This window comes from Pinus tabuliformis, chromosome X (genome assembly GCF_031772625.1).
Source record: "Pinus tabuliformis cultivar Carrire ecotype Pingquan chromosome X, CPIR1, whole genome shotgun sequence".
NCBI classification, from domain to species: Eukaryota; Viridiplantae; Streptophyta; class Pinopsida; order Pinales; family Pinaceae; genus Pinus; species Pinus tabuliformis.
In genome coordinates, this window is record NC_142308.1 from 1645848466 (window position 1) to 1645860709 (window position 12244).

The following is a 12244-nucleotide window of genomic DNA, read 5'->3' on the forward strand; positions in this document are numbered from 1 at the left end:
CGGTGAACCTTGAAAGACAAACTTCTAAGCAAGATCAACTCTAAAATAAACCTCAATGAACATAAAAACACTTTGAAACCTAACACAACACATCTAGAAGTCTAGGCTAGAGACGTGTTCCGACGTCGTAAAACCTGGTAACTATCATTTTCATCGAAGGTTGGGTGATTCCTCCTCTTTGATATGACAAGTGCCAGTATTGACTTGTGCTCCCTGTACCATCGAGTATATATTGGGAGACCACAATAGGTTGATATCCTTTATCCTTAGGAAGCCGTGTCTGCCGCCCTATTGATCGTAATGCACTGAACACACCATTCGAGAAGATTGACTGTCATACATAAGTCCTTGGTAATTTTTCTATCATTTATCACCAAGGTGTATTTTGCAGTTTTATGATCGGTTTGCTAAACCCTCTATCTAGAATTCCAGAGCTGTCACTTTCGATCCTTTTCAACTCCTTAAAAGAAAAGGTCCATCTAAGCACTTATCACTTCAAGCTCATTAAAAATCGAAGGCGACTAGAGTCACCTTTAGCTTTTTCTCGACTCTTAGATTGAAAAAGCAAGTTGCGTCTAAGTGTCTTTAAAATTTATTTTAATCCGAATAACATCCCTATTCCTTCGTTGATCTGAGGTTGAGATAATGGAGTCTACCAATCAAGGAATCCCTCTTGGAGGGAATCCTAGTCCTTTCTCCTCTTGGGGAGATATTGGTTCTCCATATATGGCTACATTGTCCCTTCCAGGAAGCACAATCGGCCTGCCGGTATGGATTTTCTCGACCTCTGTTGTTCAAAACACCATAACTCCTCAACAATCTAATCAGCAACCAGATGATACTAAAATTACCCCTTCACCTTCTACTTCGTTTGTTTCTCCTCCCCCTTCTTCCTCTTCCCTTGGTGAAACTAGTGACACTAAAAACCAAGTAGCTGAGACGAAAAAGAAAGGAAAGGAGAAGAAGAAGAAGCCAGCTAAACAAGGGAATTACCAAACATCATCTGGTGAAAAGTTGCACACTAAAAATTCCAAACCAAAAACTCCATGTGCAATTTGCAAGGAGAGACATTACCATCAAGATTTCCCTTGCATCCTGCAGATCTTGAGAGAATGGTCTCCCCGGTTGCACCATTCGGTGTCATCAACCCCTGACAATCAGGTTGACATCACACCATCAACTAGTGAAAACGAAGTCAACGGACAGAAATGAAAAGTCAGAGTTACTTTTAGGTTATGTGAAGGTGATCATACTCTTCACCATTGTCCTTTTCTGGACGAAGCCAAAAACATTTTGGATAACTGGCTTGCCTCATCGCAGCAACTTCCACCTAGATACAAGAAACTCTTGCCAAGTCCTTCACTAGTTGAAAACTCGATTGACATAACTCAATTGTCAATCGAATCTCCTATCATTGAAAGTGAACCTTCTGAGTCCATACCAGACCAAAGTCAACTGGTCGAGATGGCAGTCGACCCAGTCTTGCCTTCCGAAAATCTACTTTCAGATGATATAGTTTCCAAGGAGAATGAGAACAACATCGCTCAAATTCTTTTCATCGATACAAAGTCTAATGAACTTGGGAGCAATCCACCCATTCCTTCACAACAGGAAGATCCCCCCCATTTCATGAAACTTATCCGGACATTTATCCAGTATCTCCTCCAAGCAGTCTAGTTGTTTTATTTGATTGGAATCAACTAGCGAAACCTCAACTTCCATCTAATGTACCATTTTGAATCATAGTACAAGTTTACAAAATGATCGTGTCTTGCACTATCATAGATGAAGGGGCTTCGATGAGTATCCTTTCCTCAACTTCTTGGAAAGCGCTTGGTTCGCCATCACTTTTGCCTAAAAAAACAAAATTTGTCAGGCTTCAACAAAGGAACCAGTCGATCGTTAGGGATCCTTCCAAAGTTGCCGATAACTTTGAGAAAGAAAACCATTCATTTGAATGTGATGGTAGTCCAAGGTCCACTAGATTACAATCTACTCCTTGGACGTGATTATGTATATAGCATGGAAGCTATTGTTTCCACATTCTTTCGAGTGATGTGTTTTTCCACATGAAGGCAAACTGGTGCAACTTGTCGACCAGCTTTCATTTCCCGGTTCAAACACAGCTATAAATCAACCATCATCCCTAAATGGTCTCTTCTCATCAACAATGTCTCTTAAACCTTTATTCCATCCACCTAATTACAACAAGTAGTCGGTGAGTGTGATGAAGGCTAGGGGGCATGCACCCTAGTCTGCTTCAATAGGCGAACCCAGAGGAAAAAAGAGATTTTCTTGAAAGGTCATAATACTTTGACCGAATAGCATTCCCGTATAGGTTATGTAATCAGTCTAACACAATTATTTCCTTTGTACGATTGTGAGTGGAAGCTCACAGCATTCACTTTCGTACATTATGTGATTCGAAGCTCACAGAATCACCTTCGTCTATTTCTATGGATAAAGTAAAGTAAGATTTTTTGTTTGACGATAGAAACAATCTTGCCTAACCGCAGGGACTTCCATTTGGTAACCTGGAAACTCTCCTTTTACTGAAAGACCTTGGGGCATGAAAAACTTTACATGCAAGTGAAAAACAACCTTTTATTTTCTTAGTTTGTAGGTTCTCAACCCTTTAACCTCGTAGCTCGGTTGTTTCTAGCTTGCATAAAAAGGTCATGAGCACATATTATAGTAGTGTTCAAGCTCATTAAAAAATAAATCTGCCAATAGACATTATCAAAAGACTAGTAAGAGCAATGTTCCCATAAGGTTCAAGCTTGTTGAAAAATCAACCTGCACTGAGCACATGTTGGAAAAATGTTCAAGCTCATTAAAAAATAAACCCACCTCTAGTAAATAACCTTTGTGATCGCTTTGCTATCAGCCCTTTTGAACTTTGGTTGCGTTCCTTCCATCACCTCCATTCGTTTGGCTGACCATACGCTTCCACTTGATTGTTTACACTTTTGAGGAACATCTGCGATGATTGATTCTGATTGCCACCCTCTTCACACTACCATGTTTTGAGAAGTTCCAAACTTACCTGGAACCGGCTGCTACCCAGAAATACCACTCGTTCCTCAAAAACAAGTCTCTTTTAAACTCTTTTTAGACTCGTTAAATATAAAAACATTGTCGAGCTATTGGCCTTCCCAGCTCGTTAAAGTAAGGGGAACGCCATCCCTCTCATATATTTTAATCTTTTGGACTTGAGGGATTATTAAACAAAAAGATCAAGCGCTTGTTTTTGTTGGCTCGTTAATTATCAAAAAGTCATCCCTTTCATATTATCTTACACTTTTTCGAACTTAAGGGATTATGCCATGAAAAAGGACTATTGGAATCTCCTTTTTGTCCATTTTCAAACTCTCTAAACATGAAAAGGACCGAGTTATCTTTTTCTTTAAACTCGTTAAAACAATAGCGACAAACTTGTCCACCCAGACAAGAACGAGTCTCACTGACGCTAGGCTCTCTAAATACAAAGCAACAAGTTTGCCTAAAGTGCAAATTATAGACCAAGCATATGTTATCCTCCTCAAGCTTGTCAAAAATAAAGAGGTACTAGTCAGCAATGACAGGGGAAAAAGGGGGAGAAAACTTGAAGAACCCTATTGGTAGCAAGTCGCTCTTGAACATGACACTTTCACTCCTTCACCGTGATTGAGTTGGGTTGGGTTTTCCCGTTCACCGTCACCATTGGTCCGTCGTGTCATCCATGGGGTTAATGCTACCAGTCCATATCAATGTCGCCAATATGTTCAAGAGAAGTCATTCAGAGAACTCACCATCCAGCAAATGCCTCATCCACTGCATTACATCTACCCTTCATTTTTCATAACCCCTATTCCTGAACCTTATATCATCAGATCGTTTTCACATCCACAAAAATAATTTGCTCTGTTTCGTGTTGTAGATGTGGGATACATCAAGGCCCTCCTACGATAGGTCACTTCTTGTCGACATCAGATCATTATCCAAGAAGTTGACTTAGAAACAACCCTTTTAGTACTTTGAAGCTTGCATGCCTCAATGTCAAGTTTCTCACTTCCGGTGACAAGTTTACATCAATGACCTTTGACCAAAAGACTTTGCGTGGTGTTTGACATCGGCTCATATATTCACACCACGTGAATTGTATTATAGTACCTTGTTGGTCATCATCATTATCGATGACTCTTCTCGCGCTTGTTAACAGCTTACATCATTGGCTGGTAATCGGGTGATGTCTTTCCATGTTCGACTTTAGAGCATATTTTCACATGGATCAACATGTACATCAAGTGAAGATTAGACAAGTTTTGAAGACCGTGGATCTAGTTTCATCCATCCGGGATGCAATATATTCAGGAAAATAAAGACATCAATTGTACACAGAAAGCTGCACAGATAGTCATCTAAGCCAGGGAAGATGACTCTTCATGCGAAGAATCACCAATCTGCAACAACAGACAATTTTTTGTCCTATGTACATGAAAATGAATTTATAAAGCTAAGCATGGGAATGTCTGCCTCAACTAGGTCATGAAAATAATATGACGATGATGTATTGTATTGTATCTTATACAGGTCACCTTCTAGTTCGAATACCTCGAATCCTCATGATAAAGCATTTCACTCAACATCAGAAGATTTACGACCTCATGCTTTATGGGGCATTTGTTATAGACATATTTGGGCACTGCAACCCCAAACTCATATGTTCATAAACTAAGGACTCCTTAAGTCCCTAAAATTGTTGCTTCATACCCTAAAGAATCATGGTCAGCTGATTATATCATTTCCCAGAAGTTCCACCTGAAAAACTACTCAGAACTGGCCAAAACTGGACCATACAGACTGCTCCATGGGCAAGGTGCGATGCATACTAACTGCCTAACTGGCTAGGTGTGATGCATACTCAAATGGCCTTCTATGGGGTGTGATGAGCGAGAATAGACAAATGGAAAAGACAATTTACAAGGTGGATGATCATGGAATCTTCCAGAAACTTCTCCTGTGACACTTGCCTCTCTAAATTCGCCAAGGGATGAGTAAGAGATCATTGAAATCTCCAAGTGGAACCAAGAACTATCAGTGGAATGATACTAATCAAAAACCCAGAAGCTGACTCACACCCTTGCAAGACATCTATAAATGGACCCCTCATCTGAGAGATCTGAAGGCTGGAATTTTGTATTTTGTAAGGAAGTGTCGTTAGTTTGTTGGTGAGAAGAGACATTGCATTTGTTGGGTGATTTGCTTGTTCATGAGGTGAAGAGGGTTTCTACCACTGGGAGGATGATGCTGGATCAGACAGCTGGGTTGTAATCCTCTCTTACATTACTATTAATAAAGTTCTTTGAGTTTTCCTCCATATAATCTTGTATTTGTGAATCTTATTGTTTATGAATGCAATTGTATGGTCAATGTGTTTATGATTCTGCATTGTTTATGACGTTTTAGATAGAGATGCTTTGATATTTTGTTGTTACTTTGAATCTACAAGTACTCTTTGAAGCGGGACAAGTAGGAGAGGAGTTGCGAATTCTATCAAGGAAAAGAGAAATCAAGCTAGGATCAAAGCGGAAGATCCAGGTTGGTCCTCTTTTCTTCTCTTCCATCTATCACACTTAAAGGAACTCTTGAAAAGCTTTCATTGTCTATTTCTAAGTTAGCTACCTGTCTTAGTGGGACTAGCAGTTCAAATCGACACTAGTTTTCCCTGAAACAAAGAGCCAAAATAACCTCATTTCATCATATTTCAATACATATCGTGAAGTGATTAAGCCTGCTGACTACAACACATCTACAACTGTACACCATCGGGGGGATTCACCAAGGACATGATATCCACGTCAGCTAGAAGTGTCACCTTCCTTACAACATCAAGCCCTTCATGAATTAGGTATTGTGTGATGATGCTCCTCTTGAAGTATGTGATGTATTATTAGGTCAACCATACTTATGGAAGGGGCATGTTGTAGATGAGTCTAGACCCCACTCTATTATTATTTTCTTGGTTACTAAGTTATACAGGATATTGGAGGTAGCCCCACCTACTGCCATCTCTTTGATCTCTGCTAAGAAATGTAGTAAGGTCATCCCCCAGACTACGAATTTTTTTTCTTTTTGATTCGCTCTAAAAGTAAGGGGAAGGTTGTAGCACGGTCGTAGCCACATCTATGGACCTTGGTAGGGGTTCCTCCAAGAAATAGAAGAAGGTGGATGCATTAGTGTAAGAATACAAGGACATATTCTCCTCACCCACAGGGGTACCCTAGCATTGTCATCTCAAGCTTCCAATCGATCTGACTCCCAAAGCACTGCTACCCAACGGTCCAATATATCATAGCTCCATTCAAGAAAATGAAGAGATCAAGCAACAAATCCAGGAGTTGTTGCAAAAAGGGAACATCCGACCAAGTTCCTCACCTTGTGGGAGCTCGATTGTACTTTTACAGAAGAAGGATGGAACTTGGAGGCCCTGCATTGATTATCGAGCACTAAACATAATAACTATCAGGAACAGGTATCCAATCACACGGATTGATGACCTGTTGGACCAACTCAATGGGACCAAGTATTTAAGAAAGATCAATCTGAAATCTGGTTATCACCAGGTTCCAATCGATCCCATGTATGTATGCAAACCCTCCTTTAAATCCAAGGAATATATTTTTGAATGGTTGGTTATGCCATTCAGGTTGACAGATGCCCCTACCACTTTTATGAAGCTAATGGATGACATCTTGCGGCGCTTCACCAACTCATTCGTGGTGGTTTATCTAGACGACATCCTTATCTTCAACAAAGAGTTAGGAAGAACACTTGAAACACATTCGACAGGTCCTTCAAACCCTTTGGCACCACAAACTGTGTACCAAATTGGAGAAATGCACCTTTGGCATGGGCCAACTCCAATACTTGGGTTACATCATAAATGAGCATAATGTGCGTGTGGACCCGACCAAGATCCAAGTCATTCGAGATTGGCTATCCTCAACCACTCTAATGGAGCTTCACAACTTTTTGGGCCTTGCAAATTATTATCGAAGGTTCGTGTTGGGATTCTTCCATATCACTTGGTCATTGAGTCAGATTACTAAGGATAGGGCAAAAGAAAATTTCTCTTGGTCCAAGTCCCAACAGAAGGCGTTCATTGAGTTGAAGCATCACCTCTGCTCTACACTGGTACTCACACTACCAAACCTGCAGCAGCCATTCGAAATTAAGAAAAACACCTTAGACTATGCTATTGGTGCAGTCCTCACCTAACATAGGCATCCAGTGAGCTATCATAGTGAGATACTTTCCGATACAATTTGGAAGCACTCCACCTATGATAAAGAGATGTATTCCATCATGCAGGTTTTCTGACAATAGAAACACTACATTCTGGGGAAGGAGACGATTATCCACACCAATCACCGACCTCTTTAGTTTATACATACACAAGGGAAGTTGCAGAATGATCTTCATAAGAAATGGTCTACATATTTGCAAAAATTCCACTTGAAAATTAAATACAAAAAGGGCAGCACCAATCATGTTGCAGACTGCCTCAGTCTGTCCCCGGTTGCAGCGCTGACTACTGTTCTCAATGTTATGGTAACGAGACCTCTATATGGATGCAACTATACAATCATGATCCATAGTTCACCTCCACATACCAGATGCTATTAGATGGAAAGCAAGTTCTTGATTTCCACCTCCAAGATGCATTATTATGCTACCTGGGCCACATTTGTGTTCCTTCAAGCGAGCATGCCAAGATGATCTAGGAGGCACACTAGATTCGAGTAGCAAGACATGTTGGTGTGGAGAAAATTGTGGTTGTATTACAAAAGTACTTTTATTGCCCCAAACTCCGACTGGATGTTTGGAAATATATCGGATCATGCACTTACTGTGCCATCGCCAAGACAACCATCAAAAAGCAAGGCCTATACACTCCTCTGCCTACTCCCAGCCAGCCATGGGAATCCATCTCCATGGACTATATGTCTAGCCTCCCTTCTACCAAGCATGGTAACGACTGTGTATTTGTGGTCGTTGATAGATTTTCTAAGATGGCTATATTAGTGGCCTACAAGAAGAGTATCACATCATAGGACACTGTCAAACTCTTCTTTGAACAAGTACGGGTACATTTTGGGATCCCATAGACCATTATATTAGATTGGGATAGCAGGTTCCTTAGCACATTCTGGTGAAGCCTCTGGACACGATTGGACACCATGCTCACAAAATTGACTGCCTTCCATCCTCAGACTAATGGCCAGATGAAGGTTCTCAATAGGATGATAGTGTACATAATCCGCATGTATAACTCTAAGAATCCTCGAACCTGGGATGAGAGTATTCCATATGTGCAACACAGTTATAATAGAGCTCTCCATAGCTTGATTGGCTGCAGTCCCTTTCAAGTGGATCTTGGATTTCAACCATTGTGTCTGATTGATGTTTCAATGCCTCATGCGACTACGTAGATCGAATCCACACGTGAATTGTTTGAGGCGGATAAAATGACCATATTTATTGAATGCATCTAGCAAATCTGCCAACAGGTCCATGACATTCTCGAGAAATCAAATTCCAATTAGAAGCATCGACATAATCAACTTCGGGTGCCACACAAGTTTCAGGTGGGCGACAAAGACTGATCGCATATGCAGAAGGAACGCCTTACCGGATCCTATCGAAAAATAAGAACTCTGATATGGTCCTTACACTATTACCAAGGTTGTGGGAGATAATGCATTTGAGCTCATCATTCCCCCATTCCTTGGCCTGCACCCAATGTTTAATTTGGACCACCTTCGACCATACTTCCCACCATTGTTAGACACATTAGACATTGCAGAACAGTGCACACCTATAGAGTTAAATCGAGACTGCATGGAACAAGCCACAAATGATTAGATCATGGACACACATATAAAGAACACCCGACAGCAAAGTATCCAACTATATCTAGTTTTCAAAGCAGGCCAACTCCTTCACGAGGGCAAGTGGCTCACCAGGGACCAAGTTTAGTAGAAGTTTCATCATCTCATGGAGGAACTCAACGCAATGGGGACCATTGGTTCCTAAGGGGGGAGGAATGCACCAGGTGGATATTGGTGGCTACCCTCCTATTACACTTGGACCCATATCATTTTTTTCTTTCCATTTTTCAATTTCCTTAATTGTTGCACAATTTACTATTTTTGGCATTTTTTCGGGTCCTGAACTTCCGTAGTTGTTTTGAGGCCCTAAAAGACATTTTTTGGGGAAACTCACAAGAAACAAGAAGCATTTGGACCTTGATATTGCATGCCTATACTTCTCAGTTCGTCGGGAGGTATTATGCAGCTCGTGGTTACCTGGTAATCCTTTTTACCTGGATCATCCTGAGTAGTCATTTGATCTTTTTGACTCATTAAACTTAAAAGATCATCCGAGTGCTTGTCCTTTCGAGCTCATTTAAAATCGAAAGTGATAGAGTCACCTTTCGCTCTTTTCTCGACTATTAAAATATGAAAAGGCAAAGTTTTGTTTTAGTGTCTTAAAATTAACTACCCACGAAATATTCCTGGTTAAATTTATCTTCCTTAGTGATTTTTTAGGGTTGATTCCAATGGCAACGTTTCCAGAGTCTACCAATCAAGGATTCCCCTCGGATGGGAATCCTAGTCCTTTTCATTTTTCTTGGAACGTTGGTGCTCCTCATATAGCAACGTTGTCCCTTCCTGGGTTAACCATTGGTATACCTGTCTGGTTGTTTTCGACCTCAGTGGCCCTGAGTGTCCCGACTCCTATCCAAACATCTCCTTCATTCAAATCACGTCATGATGATTCTAAGTTTGACCTCTCCCCTTCTTCCCCTATTTCTTCCTCTTCCTCTTCTACTTCACCTGGTGAAACTTTGCAATCCAATAACCAGGAGCCTAAGAAGAAGAAGAAGTCAGATAAGAGAGAGGCCAACTGTGCAGCTGTTACTCCAAAAGCACCTCCTGTAGACAAACTTCTAATCCTCCACAGAAGGTCAGATTCCCTTGCACGTTGTGTAAGGGTGACCATCTCCTTCAAGAATGTCATGGCATTCCTAGAGTCTTAGAGGTATGGTCTCAAGACCTGATCTGACCATCCCCGTCGACCTCTGGAGATCATGTCGATGCTATGCCTTCAGCTAATGATGGTAAGAATAAGGGAAATACTAGATTCCCCTGTAGGTTATGTGAAGGAGAACACCTTCTTCACCTTTGTCCTCTTATGGATAAAGCTTCCAAAGTTTTGGAAAACCTTACAAATCCTCAACCCCAACTTCCTATTGGTTATCAAAGGATTTATTCTGACCCTCTCCCAATTGGTAAAGAGATTGACTTAGATTCATCTCCTACCCATCCTGTTCTTCCTAAGAGAGGCTATCTATTCCCAACCAACCATTGGTCGAAAAGAGTGTCGACTTGGTTCCGCCACCAGTTGCTCACTCTGTTCCGGAAGAGAGTGGTGATCATATTGCTCATGTTCTTCTCATCTCCTCAGGTTCTCATGAATCAAAGAGTGACCCTCCCATCTCGGTGGTTCAGGAGCGTCCCTCTCCTTTTCCTGCAGAGCATGGGGGCAATCATATGATACCCCCACCAAGTAGTTATGTCGTTTCTTTCGATTGGAGTTACTTGAATTCTTTCCGCCTTCTATCGTATGTGCCTTTCCAAATCACAGTACAAGCCTATAATATGGTAGTACATGGCACTATATTAGATGACGGTGCATTTGTTAGCATCATGTCTTCTACTACTTGGCAAGATTTGGGCTCCCCACAGCTTGTTCCTGTCACTCAGAATCTGTTGCCTTTCAACAGAGGAACCAATCAACCCTTGGGGGTCCTTCCGAAGTTCCCTATTAATTTGGGAGGAAAGGCTGTCTATATAGACGTGATGGTAGTCCAAGGTCCCTTAGATTTCAATCTTCTCCTTGGACGCGACTATGTTTATGTCATGGGTGCTCTCGTTTCTTCACTTCTCTGTGTGGTTTGTTTTCCGCACGAAGGGAGAATTGTGACTATTGTTCAACTGTCGTTCATTGGTCACCAAGTACCTCCTTTGCAACCATCTTCCCTTATCAGCTCTTGTTTGCAAGCAGTAAATTCCCCGCCAAAAGTCAATTTTGTGGCTACCCATTCCATCTCTACATTTGTTAATGATCACACAGATGCTATTGTACATTATGTACTTGGGGCATTGGAACCTGATCTATCTTTGCTACCAAAAGACATGTATTCCTCCCGGAGCGTGGTTCTTCCATCTAGTGAAGACCTCTTGGGAGCCATGTTCTCTTTTGGTTCATGAACAAATGTGTGAGGATAGTTCCTAGTCTTCTGTCAACCTCGTTAAAAAATGAAACAAGGAGTCGTGAGGATAGTTCCTAGTCTTGTGTCAACCTCGTTAAAAAATGAAACAAGGAGTCATAAGGATAGTTCTTGGTCTTGTGTTAACCTCGTTAAAAAATGAAACAAGGGTTTTGAGAATAGTTCTTTTACTGTGTCAAATTCGTTAAAAAATGAAACCACTCCCATTTCCAAATCGAGTATTTGATTAAGATCTCGTAAAATCCCAGTCGAGTCTTTCCTAGATCTCGAAAGTGAACCTTCATTCCATCCACCTAGCTGAATGAAATGAAGCTTGGGGGGCATGTACCTTAATTGAGTCATTATGTTGGGGGCATGCAAACTTATAGAAAGCATAGTTTTTCATTTCAAGCTTGTGTAAACATGAAACTAAATTCAAGAAGAGTTCTCCATGGTTCAAGCTTGTGTAAAAATGAACCCATGCCCGATTTACATCTCGTGATTGCCATTTTAATCAGCTGATTTCTACTAGATGAGCCTTGGTTGTTTTATTCCATCGCCACCATCTCTTTGGCCGATCATATGCTTTCACTTGGTTGTTTTTTCCTTTCTTGAGGAACCGCAGCATTGAGTGGTTCTATTAGCCAGCCTCTTGACCATTACATGTTTTCAGCAATTCCTCCATTACCGGAACTAGTTTCTACCCTTTATACAACTCGTTCCTCTAATTCGATTCACCTTTAAGCTCTTTTCTTACTCGTAAAAGATGAAAATATCGCCAAGTATTTTCCATTTTGACTCGTTAAAGAAAATAAAATGGGAGGTCTGCTTTCAACTCTTTTTCGACCTATTAAACACGAAAAGATTGTCGAGCTCTTGTCATTTTGAACTTATAACGGATGTGAAATGTTGTTTACCCAATATACA